Source organism: Triticum urartu, chromosome 5 (assembly GCF_003073215.2).
Source record: "Triticum urartu cultivar G1812 chromosome 5, Tu2.1, whole genome shotgun sequence".
NCBI classification, from domain to species: domain Eukaryota; kingdom Viridiplantae; phylum Streptophyta; class Magnoliopsida; order Poales; family Poaceae; genus Triticum; species Triticum urartu.
The window spans coordinates 539165910-539179515 of NC_053026.1; positions in this window are offsets into that span (position 1 = coordinate 539165910).

The following is a 13606-nucleotide window of genomic DNA, read 5'->3' on the forward strand; positions in this document are numbered from 1 at the left end:
ACAATTCTCTTTGTGAAGCCTATCCCCCTAACTACACTGTAGGGTATGACACCAGCATCTTCAGAATGGATTATTGATAGTGGGTGTACCAATCACATGACTGGCAAAAGAAGCCTTCTTATGGACTCAACCTTACGTCCATCCGACAAGAGTCACATCACATTTGCTGACACTGGTAAAAGTAAGGTATTGGGCCTAGGTAGAGTTGCAATCTCAAAGGATCAACACATGGATAAAGTCATGCTTGTTGAATCCCTTGGCTTCAACTTAATGTCTGTCTCAATGCTTTGCGATTTGAACATGATCGTAATATTTGGAAAATATCGATGCCTTGTTCTAATGGAATCTGACAAGTCTCTAGTGTTTGAAGGGTATCGGAAAGATGACTTGTACGTGGTAGATTTCTCAGCAGGACCACAGCTTGCCGTATGTCTTCTAGCAAAAGCTTCAGAATGCCGGCTCTGGCACCGGAGGCTAGGGCATGCTGGCATGAGGAACCTTCACACCCTTGCAAAGAAGAAGCATGTCATAGGCATCGAGGGCGTCAAGTTCAAGAAAGATCACTTATGCGGTGCCTGTGAAGCAGGAAAGATGACGAGGGCCAAACATCCCTCGAAGACAATCGTGACAACTACTCGACCCTTCGAACTGCTCCACATGGATCTTTTCGGTCCCACTCATTACTCAACTCTTACTACTACTGCTTGTCTCTATGGCTTTGTCATTGTTGATGATTATTCTAGATATACTTGGGTGCACATAATCCTCTACAAGACTGAAGTGCAGGATGTCTTCAGACGCTTCGCCAATCGAGCAATGAACAACTATGGCGCCAAGATAAAGCACATCAGAAGTGACAATGGCACTGAATTCAAGAACACTGGCCTTGATACATATCTTGATACCTTGGGCATCACACATGAATTCTCAGCCCCATACACGCCACAGCAGAATGGCGTCATCGAACGCAAGAACAGAACACTCATTGAGATGGCCAGAACGATGCTAGATGAATACAAGACTCCAAAAAAATTCTAGCCTGAAGCCATTGATACTGCATGCCATACAATCAATCGTGTTTATCTTCACAAGCTTTTGAACAAGACATCTTATGAGCTCCTTACTGGCAAGAAGCCAAATGTCAGTTACTTCGGAGTATTTGGCACCACGTGCTGGATCAAGGATCCACATCACACTTCAAAATTTGCACCAAAAGCACATGAGGGTTTTATGCTTGGATATGGAAAGGATTCGCACTCCTACAGAGTCTTTAATCTCTTCCATTATAAAGTGGTTGAAACAGTGGATGCGCGATTTGATGAGACTAACGGTTCACAAAGTGAACACCTGCCAAATGTGCTAGATGAAGTTCCATCCAGCGAATCAATCAAGCTGATGGGAACTGGAGAAATCATGCCCTCTGAAGCTCAAACTGAAGAGGAACTCATCATCTCCGCACCTGATCAACCTGAAGACAATGCTCAGCCTGAAGACAATCCCTCTAACAACGACAATGATCAGCAAGAGCAAAATCTTCGTCCTGTACATCCTCGCGTTGCTAGTGAAGTGCAGATTGAGAATAATTGATAGCATCAATGCACCCGGTCCGCTCACTCGTTCAAGGGCAACTCAGCAAGCAAATTTTTGTGGGCACTTCGCATTCGTCTCAATAACAGAACCCAAGAAAGTTGAAGAAGCCTTCATGGAACCTGAATGGATTCAAGCTATGCAAGAAGAGCTTCAACAGTTTGAGCTGAATAATGTATGGGAACTGGTTAAGCATCCTGATCCTCGGAAGCACAACATAATAGGCACCAAATGGATATACCGCAACAAGCAATATGAGCATGGTCAAGTTGTCAGAAACAAAGCTCGTCTCGTTGCTCAAGGATATACTCAAGTGGAAGGCATTGACTTCGATGAAACATTTGCTCCTGTGGCTAGACTTGAAGCCATACGCATACTGCTGGCCTATGCAAATCATCATAACATACTTCTATATCAAATGGATGTGAAGAGCGCCTTTCTCAATGGCAAAATTGAAGAAGAAGTGTATGTTGCACAACCGCCTGGCTTTGAAGATCAAAAACATCTTGACATGGTATACAAGCTCAACAAGGCACTGTATGGCCTAAAAAAAGCCCCTCGGGCCTGGTATGACACACTCAAATACTTCATGAAGAGGAAAGGCTTCATACCTGGTTCCCCCGACCCCACTCTCTTCATGAAGACATATGATGGTGAACTGTTTGTGTGCCAAATATATGTGGATGACATTATCTTCGGCTGCACCAATCAGAAGTACAGTGAAGAGTTTGGATATATGATGCAAGAGCAATATCAGATGTCCATGATGGGAGAGCTGAAGTTCTTCCTCGGTCTTCAAATACGACAGCAACGCAACGGCATCTTCATATCTCAAGAGAAGTATCTCAAAGATTGCCTGAAGAAGTTTGGTATGCAAGACTGCAAAGGCTTCACGACTCCAATGCCAGCCAAGCATCATCTGGGTCCTGACGACAATGGTAAAGAGTTCGATCAAAAGGTATACCGCTCCATGATTGGTTCTTTGCGTTATCTATGTGCATCTAGGCCAGAAATTATGCTTAGTGTTTGCATGTGTGCTCGATTTCAAGCGGCACCAAAGGAGTCGCATCACTTAGCTGTGAAGCGAATCCTTCGATATTTGGCTCACACCCCAACTCTAGGATTATGGTATCCAAAGGGCTCAGAGTTTGATCTAGTTGGATTCTCGGATGCTGATTATGCTGGTGACAAAGTGGATCGCAAGTCTACATCAGGCACATGTCATTTTCTGGGACGATCACTTGTATGTTGGTCTTCAAAGAAGCAGAACTGTGTATCTCTCTCCACTGCTGAATCTGAATACATTGCTGCTGGATCTTGCTGCGCTCAGCTTCTATGGATGAAACAAACACTCAAGGACTATGGCATTCATCTGAAGCAAGTGCCACTCTACTGCGACAACGAAAGCGCCATCAAGATTGCCAACAACCCAGTTCAGCACTCAAAGACAAAGCACATTGAAATTCGTCATCACTTTCTCAGAGATCATGTTGTGAAGGAAGATATTGATATCATACACGTCAACACTGAAGAGCAATTGGCAGATATCTTCACCAAGCCCTTGGATGAGAAGAGATTTTGCACGTTACGGTGTGAGCTAAATATCTTGGAATCCTCAAATGTCATGTGATCAGGCACACATCCTAACACTTATGCATATTGATGACTTAGATGTGCAACACACAAAGTAAAGTATATCTTCAATCAATGAAGACATACATTCTAAGTGTGAATACATTAATGTGGAATTTGACTTCGGAGTGCCACGATAATTGTGCACCGTGTCTGGGTCTAATACTTCCTATACGGTGGGTAACGCCACCACCAAATGTTCTGTTTGAAGTGTTTCACTCATGGCGTTACATTTGCTGTGTCTTCACATTTGGTTTGGCTTCAATTTCAACATGTCTTCATGATTATCTTCACTATGTTGATTATATATATAATACTAATGTTCTATCCTCTACAGCATTCACTTATAGCTATGTCTTCTTGTTGAATCTTTTGAACTAAGTGAATGTGATCGGACCCTAACCTCTCTATGCTTTCTATCTCAAACTCTATCTCTCCAAATCATATGAATTCTATTGAAACTGTCGAATGTCTTCTCTGCGTCCTTGTCAGCAGAAGATACAGAGACAACCATTAAGTCCGTTTTCAATGCTCATTCCTTCACCTGAAACCCGGAGAAGTGGGAACGACCACCCGACAATCCAGGCGTGCGTGGGACGTGGAACAACCCCCGATATGCTGCATGACAGCCACGTGTCCCTCAGATGTGAATCGCCAGGGGCACCTGTGTAATAACGCAGTGCCGCCCCTGTACCTATAAATACACGCCTCACCACAGTCATTATCTCTTCTTCCACTCTCGCACGAACCCTAGCGCCACCGCTAGCCCTCGACAATGCCGTCGACGAAGCGCTTCACTGCCGCAACCTCTCCGACGCCGTCTTCACGCCGACCGCGGACATCGTCCTCTCCGCCGTCGCCGTAGGTGTCCTCCGTCGCCAAGTTAGGGCACGGAAGATCAAACTGCTCGGCCTCCTCTTCCACTCCGTCTAGCAGTTCTTCATGTGGTAAATAAAACTTCCTTTTTACGGCCCCTTTGATCCTATAGCTTTGTGACTTTCTACCACAAGCAGTTTCTATTCACATCTCTTCTCATCTCTTTCATACTGCATCTCATAACATGCCTAGTATATTCACTTATGCTTCACAAAGTAGTTAGATTCCTCACTTGTACTGATCTCTGGATTCGTACAAATCTGGAACCAACTCCTTATCTATGAGTGAATGTCTTCGCACGATGAGGTCAATGTCTTCTAAACTGATTTATCTTCAAAATCTTCTGAGAATGCATATGACCTCTTCCCCTTCCCTCGCACCTTAATGCTGTCACAGGTACATGTCCGTGGGAGAATCCCTTGGTTCTCATAGTCTGCATTCATTTGCAGAATTCTTACAGCATCATATAAATTCTCCCGAAGCAGTTCCTGTTTGTCCAGCAAGCGAAAACCTTTGAAGCCTTTGAACATATTGAAGCCTTTCAGTTTAAAGTTCATGGCTTCAGAAAAATCAACAAGGAAGGGTGACAGAAAGCGTCGAGGAGAAACGTCAAGAGATCTGCCCGATGACCTCTCAGAGCTGTACAAGACAGATCCTGAAGAGGATTACAATCAGCGCAAGACGCGAATCAAATGGACTCGACGCTATTGGGCAGAACAGTGGTTCAAGTACAGATTTGTGACCAAGGAATATGCTGAAAAGAATGCCATCAAGCGACCATGGGGAGACATCCTCTACAAAAATCTTCAACCCAGGACCAGAGATGAAGCCATTGAACAAGGCTTCTATCCCTGCATGGTCCGTGGCCACAGCCTGCGGATGCTGACACCATCGTCACTACTATGGTGTCGTGACGACATTCTGTTCAAGCGCAACTTCCAGTTTGCCCAGAACTCAGCAAAGCAGAACAAGAAGACATTGGGACTAGACTTCAACCCTGGTCCTTCTGCTCCAAGGGCTGACGGCACACGTGATGCAGAACCCAATGTCGTCGGTCCTTTCTACAACCTTGAAGGTCTCATCACCCATATCTTGGTTCAAGGGACAGCCGTGAATGAGCCTGCAGATGACGCTGAATCAGATGAAGCGCCTGCAGCGCCGAAGCCAAAGAAGCTGAAGCAGCCTAAAAGCTTCAAAGCCTGCCTCTGCACCAAAAATCTCACAGGCAAAAGCCACTAGCCACTACTGCACCTCCTGAAGACAGTGTGCAGTCTGAAGATTTGTCACGCATCTCCAAGCCCCAGAAGGTCAAGATGCCTCTGCCACACACCGGCCAAGAACTGACAGCTGCTGCCTATTCTGCGCAACGATGCCATTGATCTGTCCAGTGATGAAGATCTTGCAGATGACGCTCTTGAGCAACTGATCAAGAGCAAAGAAGAAGCAGAAATCTTCAATGATCTGCCTCTCTTTGACGTGGCAATCATCCACAACTTCATTGATGAGTGGTTTGACACGCCCAACCTCAGCTTCGAAGATCTGCAACCCAATTGGCCTCAGTGTCGCCTTCCATGGCGCCATTGCTTCAGAATTAGCTATCGCCCAGCGCATTGTTGAACTGAAGCAAAAGATTGACTTTGAGAAAGCTCAGTTCAAGAAGCATATGGCCAAGCTCAGCGTGCAAGAGGTGAAAAACTTCAAGATTATGCTGCACGAGCTCAAAAAGCCTTTCTCAAGAAACGTGCAGAAGCTCAGGGTTCTCGGCATGAAGAGCCTGGCTGACAAGTGTGTGCAAGGCTACAACGAGGCTGAGAAGCGCAAGGCCCCTTGGGCGTATCCCGAGCATTGATCCCAGGATGGCTGCTAAGCAGAAGAAGAAGCCCACTGTGGCCGAACCCAACGCACCAAGGCAGGAAGCAGATCCCATTGTCTTCCCAACTAGCATGACTGGCTCGCAAAGCCAAAGGCCAGGTCAACCGGCTTCAGAGATTGAAGAAGACGAGGACTGCTGAGGCTGAAGCCAGAAAGAGGAAACATCCTGAAGCCTCTGCTAACTGCCTTCCCTCCAGAAGAAAAGGAAGACCAAGAAGGAACGGGCTGCTCCCACAGAGCCCTTGATTGTTGAACCCATCTCCATGGTTCGCCCAGCCACTGAACATCAAGAGCGCCAATTGACTGTCCACGTGCCTGCTTTCACAGAGGCTCATGAAGCTGAAGAATTTTCAGCAGCTGATCCCACCGCTGCTGAAGACATTGGTCACCATGACCATGTTGAAGATGATGCAGTTCTTCCTTAGATCGAGCACCAACAGGTATCATCGCCTGTGCTAACGCACAGCAAACTCATCAACATTTGTCGTCCTCTGACGCCAGTTGCTCAGGATGCATCATGGGCTGATCACCCACAAGCACAAGAGGAAGATGACTTTGAGGCCCAGCCAACTCCAACCCCATAGGCGTCGCCAGCGTTACGCAGGCTTCGCAAAGGACCAAGGCCTCCAGTCTCCGAGTCTGAAGCTAAAGCTGTGAAGACATTCCGGCTGCATCAGCCGATGAAGAAGAAACCCCAAAGCTGCTACTCCCCCGTCCACCAAGAAGCTGTTCTCGAGGAGAACGTGACTGTGACCGACCCTCCAGCTCGTCAAGTGGAGGTTGAGAATCTTGAGGCTGCCACCACCAACACCAATGAAGCCACTGACGCTGTCATGGCTGAAGCTAATGTGGAGCCTTCACCAACCCAAGCACCAGAAGTCAGCGAAGCCACTGATCCCACTGCTTCTGTTCCTGCGCCTGCTGCTGGTCCTCAGTTCGACTATCATGTTGAGCACAGGCCTCAGGTACAGAAGCCAATCCCAAGATTGCCCAGGTTTCCAGGTCCTGCATCAGCACCTGGATCCTTCAATGTCAATGGCTTCAAAGCAGACAACACTTTCTTCAATAGCTCCAGGAACCCCTACTCAAGGGAAAGAATATCATCTGATCGGTTCTGGAGCTATCCGCAGCGAAGCTATTACTCCTGCATTCTATACAATCAAGGTCGCATCTTCCCACATAAGCGTCTTGACATTGAAGCAATAGCTGGTCTGCCCTGTCTGGAAGAAGCTCTGGATTGCTTCAAAGAGGTTGGATTGCTGCCGTTCGTCACCGACCAAGAGCATTGGAATGAAGAGTTGCTGCTCCAATTCTATGCCACACTTCACATCCGTGGGTACAACAGAGATCCGAAGACTTGGGTCCTGGAGTGGATGACAGGAAATGTTCATCACGAAGCCAAAGCCTTTGATATCATTGAGCTCACTGGTCTACCCACTCCTGGCGATCTCTACGAATCTGGCTGTCAACTTCACAGTGAAGCTGTGGAGAGCATCTTTCAGAAGCCTGAACCTAACATGAGTCAGATGCTCAGTATGATGAAGCCATTGCCCCAAGATGCTGCATATCCCAAGGAGTTCTTTGTTGAAGACCTTGAGTATCTGCCAAGGACTATTTATCACATCATAAGGCGAACTCTCTGGCCCATCAAAGGACATTCTCCACATGCCAAGCTGGAAGGTGCAATGAAGACTTTGGTCTTCTATATTCTTCATGGCAAATGCTTCAATGCACAGGACTTCTTCATCCGCCAACTTGCTGCATCAGGCTCTGATCTTTTTGGCTTGAAGTTCTACGCTCCATGGATAATGCGGCTGATTAAACTCCACTCCGCTATCTCATATCAGCCATCTGCTCGCAATCATCGGATCTTTCTGCCTGATGTGGATATGTCTTGTTGAAGCCATTTATCCTGAGCCTGCCAAGGAACCTCTAAGTCTTCAGAATGCGGAGCATCAAAGTTTTTCTCAGAACATTGAAGGAGTTGAAGCAGTCACTCGTGTGTATCCTTTGGCTGGAACTACACGTGCACCACATCCTGCTCTCACTGAAGCCACCGATAGCACAATTGCCCAACGACCCAAGAAGCGCACTCGTGTTCTCAATGACCGAGAGCTTCTTGTGGCTCTTCATCAGAAACAGGATAGGCATCATGACTGGCTGAAGCGCCAAATGCAAAGCCTCTTGGTGGATGTTAACCGCATTCGCAATCTTGCCACCAAGAATGCCTTTGTTGCCCATGAAACCTCTCGACGCACTATGGAAAGGGCTGACGCTAATGTGCTCTGAAGATGATCTTCAAGAGGATGGCTTCTCTGAGCTTCAAGTTTGACTCCACACCTCCTCGAAGGGCAGTGCTGCGACGAACTCCATCTCTTGAAGACTCTGAGTTCTCTTCCTCTGCTGCAACTGTGAATGCCAGAGTGATCGAGGATGAAGACGATGCTACTTCACCGCCACCTCCTTCAGCACGCTTCGACACTGCTCCAAGTTCTTCTGCACCGCCGAACACCACCGACGACCCTGCTGCTTCACCTACTCTTCATGGGAACGAGTAGATGCTCTATGTCTTCAAACCTTTTTGGTCCTTACTGACAAAAGGGGGAGAAGCATATGAGTTTGATAGTCTTCAAGCGGGTCCATATGGGCGGTTGCTTTATATTTTGCTTCGTGTTTACAACTCTCGTTTTGATACATTTGGTTCTTTGAGTTGTAACACTTAAACTCGATGGTCGTCTGCTACTTATTTGCCACTTTGTGATGCGATGATAAATTCCGCATGTGCGATGATAAATTCCGCACTTAGATCATTTTGCAGACGTCCATTTTCCATTATGCATGTCATTATCTTCACATACCTTCTCATGCATAATGAATTGTCATCATAAGTTGAAGAGGATCTCCACGAGTACAACCTGCCATGTGCATTTGCATTCCAAAAGCAAATTACTTATATGCACATCTTCAGGGGGAGCCCTTGCAACTTATGAAGACAATTCCTTTACAATTTCACATATTATATTCCCGTTGAAAACTTCAACTAGTTTGTCATCAATCACCAAAAAGGGGGAGATTGTAAGTGCATCTAGTGCCACCCCTAGTTGGTTTTGGAGTATTGACGACAAACCTAGTTGAGGGACTAATGTGTTTGTGAGAATTGCAGGATAACACAGGTAGAAGTCCCTCATTGATTCGGTTTTCCTACCAGAGATGACCCCTAAAAATGTATGAAGACATTGATGTCAAAGGTGGTATATGAAGATATTCACATTGAAGACTATGACAAGAGAAGACATCGCATGAAGCCTATGGAGCTCGAAGACTTAGATCTTTCATAGTTCTTTTTCTTCTTTGTTGAGTCATAGGAACCACCGTACTGTTAAGTGGGGTCCAAGAGAACCAGTCAGAATGACTGAAGTGATGCTTAACCAAAACCTATGTCTTTCGAGTGAAGACTATGAGAGCGAATCTTGTCCAGAGTCGGACAAGTCAGCTTTGCTTGTAGCCCAAGTAAAGTTGCCGTGTGAGTTTGAAATCTGACCGTTGGAACACGTGTCAGTTCCTTAGTGACCCAGGGTCATTTCGGACAAATCAGGTCGGTTGCCTAGTGGCTATAAATAGCCCACCCCTACAACCATAAACGGTTGGCTGCTCAGAGTTAGAGTACGGCTTTTGTCGTTTGAGAGCAACCCACCTCGAAGCCTTTGAGAGAGAATTCCTTGCGAGGATAAAGCCCTAACCACCCAGAGCCAAAGAGTGTTAGGCATCACTTAAGTCTTCTTGTTTGTGTGATCTGAAGACTTATTACACTTGAGGACTGTGAATCCTCCAGCCGGTTAGGCGTCGCGTTCTGAGCATCCAAGAGACATTGTGGATCGCCAGTGAATGAAGTCTGTGAAGGTTTGGGAGTCTACCTTGAAGACTTACCAGAGTGATTGGGCGAGGTCTGTGTGACCTTAGCTCAAGGGGAATACGGTGAGGACTGGGTGTCCTGAGCTGCGTGTTCAGGTTGAATCTCAGCCTCCCTAACAGACGTACATTTGTCACAGCAACTGGAACTAGTCCAACAAATCATTGTCTTCAACGAGTCACTGGTTTCATCCTTCCCTTCCCTTTACTTACTGTTACTCCTTGTGAAGTCATTGTATGATTGCACTATCTTTTGTCTTCACTGAGTGACTGCGTGTTCTGTTTGGCTTCATAATATCTTCCTACCTGATCCTTACTACATTGCTGCTATTAGTCATTGTGCTCTCACTCCATTGAATACTTGACTATGGTTTGCCTAGTGTAGTCTACCTTCCGCTGCATGGTAATAGGTTTATTTCTATCGTTTGTCTTCGAAACTTCCACGTTTTGAAGACTTTCATAAAAATCGCCTATTCACCCCTCTAGTCGATATAATGCACTTTCAATATAGAAGACCAAAGTCTTCATTGCACCTTCCAGCTTGGCATGTGGAGAATGTCCTTTGATGGGCCAGAGAGTTCGCCTTATGATGTGATAGATAGTCCTTGGCAGATACTCAAGGTCTTCAACAAAGAACTCCTTAGGATATGCAGCATCTTGTGGCAAGGGCTTCATCATACTGAGCATCTGACTCATGTTTGGTTCAGGCTTCTGAAAGATGCTCTCCATAGCTTCACTGTGAAGCTGACAGCCAGGTTCGTAGAGATCGCCAGGAGTGGGCAGACCAGTGAGCTCAATGATATCAAAGGCTTTGGCTTCGTGATGAACATTTCCTGTCATCCACTCCAGGACCCAAGTCTTCGGATCTCTGTTGTACCCACGGATGTGAAGTGTGGCATAGAATTGGAGCAGCAACTCTTCATTCCAGTGCTCTTGGTCGGTGACAAACGGCAACAATCCAACCTCTTTGAAGCAATCCAGAGCTTCTTCCAGACAGGGCAGACCAGCTATTGCTTCGGTGTCAAGACGCTTATGTGGGAAGATGCGACCTTGATTGTACAGAATGCAGGAGTAATAGCTTCGCTGCGGATAGCTCCAGAACCGATCAGAAGATATTCTTTCCCTTGAGTAGGGGTTCTTGGAGCTATTGAAGAAAGTGTTGTCTGCTTTGAAGCCGTTGACATTGAAGGATCCAGGTGCTGATGCAGGACCTGGAAACCTGGGCAACCTTGGAATTGGCTTCTGTACCTGAGGCCTATGCTCAACTGATAGTCAAACTGAGGACCAGCAGCAGGCGCAGGAACAGAAGCAGTAGCATCATTGGCTTCGCTGACTTCTGGTTCTTGGGTTGGTGTAGGCTCCACATTTGCTTCAGCCATGACAGCGTCAGTGGCTTCATTGGTGTTGGTGGTGGCAGCCTCAAGATTTTCTACCTCCACTTGATGAGCTGGAGGGTCGGGCACAGACACGTTCTCCTCGAGAACAGCTTCGTTCAGTAGTTGGGGAGTGGGGACATGTTCTTCTTCTTGGGTGTCATCGGCTGATGCAGCCGGAATGTCTTCAGCAGCTTTAGCTTCAGACTCGGAGACTGGAGGCCTTGGTCCTTTGCGAAGCCTGCGTAACGCTGGCGACGCCTGTGGAGTTGGAGTTGGCTGGGCCTCAAAGTCATCTTCCTCTTGTGCTTGTGGGTGATCAGCCCATGATGCATCCTGAGCAATTGGCGTCAGAGGACGACCAATGCTGATGAGTTCGCTGTGCGTTAGCACAGGCGATGATACCTGTTGGTGCTCGATCTGAGGAAGAACTGCATCATCTTCAACATGGTCATGGTGACCAATGTCTTCAGCAGCGGTGGGATCAGCTGCTGGAATGTCTTCAGCTTCATGAGCCTCTGTGAAAGCAGGCTCATGGACAGTCAGTTGGCGCTCTTGATGTTCAGCGGCAGGGCGAACCATGGAGATAGGTTCAACAATTAAGGGCTCTGTGGGAGCAGCCCGTTCCTTCTTGGTCTTCCGCTTCTTCTTGGAGGGAGCAGCAGCAGAGGCTTCAGGATGTTTCCTCTTTCTGGCTTCAGCCTCAGCAGTCCTCGTCTTCTTCAGCTCTGAAGCGGTAGATCTGGCTTTTGGCTTGAGCCAGTCATGCTGGTTGGGAAGACAATGGGATCTGCTTCCTGCCTTGGTGCGTTGGGTTCGGCCACAGTGGGCTTCTTCTTCTGCTTAGCAGCCATCCTGGGATCAATGCCCGGACGCCCAAGGGCCTTGCGCTTCTCAGCCTCGTTGTAGCCTTGCACACACTTGTCAGCCAGGCTCTTCATGCGCTCCCGAGAACCCTGAGCTTCTGCGTTTCTTGAGAAAGGCTTCTTTGAGCTCGTGCAGCATAATCTTGAAGTTTTTCACCTCTTGCATGCTGAGCTTGGCCATATGCTTCTTGAACTGAGCTTTCTCAAAGTCAATCTTTTGCTTCAGTTCAACGAATGCGCTGAGCTAGAGCTACTGAAGCAATGGCGCCATGGAAGGCGACACTGAGGCCAATTGGAAGTTGCAGATCTTCGAAGCTGAGGTTGGGCGTGTCAAACCACTCATCAATGAAGTTGTGGATGATTGCCACGTCAAAGAGAGGCAGATCATTGAAGATTTCTGCTTCTTCTTTGCTCTTGATCAGTTGCTCAAGAGCGTCATCTGCAAGATCTTCATCACTGGACAGATCGATGGCATCGTTGCGCAGAATAGCAGCAGCTGTCAGTTCTTGGCCGGTGTGTGGCAGAGGCATCTTGACTTTCTGGGGCTTGGAGATGCGTGACAAATCTTCAGACTGCACACTGTCTTCAGGAGGTGCAGTAGCCAGTGGCTTCGCCCTGAGATTTTTGGTGCAGAGGCAGGCTTTGAAGCTTTAGGCTGCTTCAACTTCTTTGGCTTCGGCGCTGCAGGCGCTTCATCTGATTCAGCGTCATCTGCAGGCTCATTCACGGCTGTCCCTTGAACCACGATATGAGTGATGAGACCTTCCAAGTTGTAGAAGGGCCCAAGAAGATTGGGTTCAGCTTCGCGAGTTCCATCGGCACGGGGAGCAGAGGGACCAGGGTTGAAGTCTAATCCCAAAGACTTCTTGTTCTGCTTCGCTGAGTTCTTGGCAAACTGGAAGTTGCGCTTGAACAGATTGTCGTCACGGACACCATAGTAGTGACGATGGGTGTGCATCTGCAGGCTGTGGCCCACGGACCATGCAGGGATAGAAGCCTTGTTCAATGGCTTCTTCTCTGGACCTGGGTTGAAGATTCTTGTATAGGATGTCTCCCCACGGTCGCTTGATGGCATTTTTCTCAGCATATTCCTGGGTCACAAACCGGTATTTGAACCATTGTTCTGCCCAATATCTTCGAATCCATTGGATTCGGGTCTTGCGCTGATTGTAATCCTCTTCAGGATCTGTCTTGTAAAGCTCTGAGAGGTCATCAGGCAAATCTCTTGATGTTCCCCCACGACGCTGTCTGCCACCCTTCCTTACTGATTTCTCTGCAGCCATGAACTTCAAACTGAATGGCTTCAACACGTTCAAAGGCTTCAAAGGCTTTCGCTTGCTGGACAAACAGGAACTGGCTTCGGGAGAATTTATATGATGCTGTAAGAATTCTGCAAATGAATGCAGACTATGAGAACCAAGGGATTCTCCCACGGACATGTACCTGTGACAACATTAAGGTGCGAGGGAAGGGGAAGAGGTCATCTCTCTT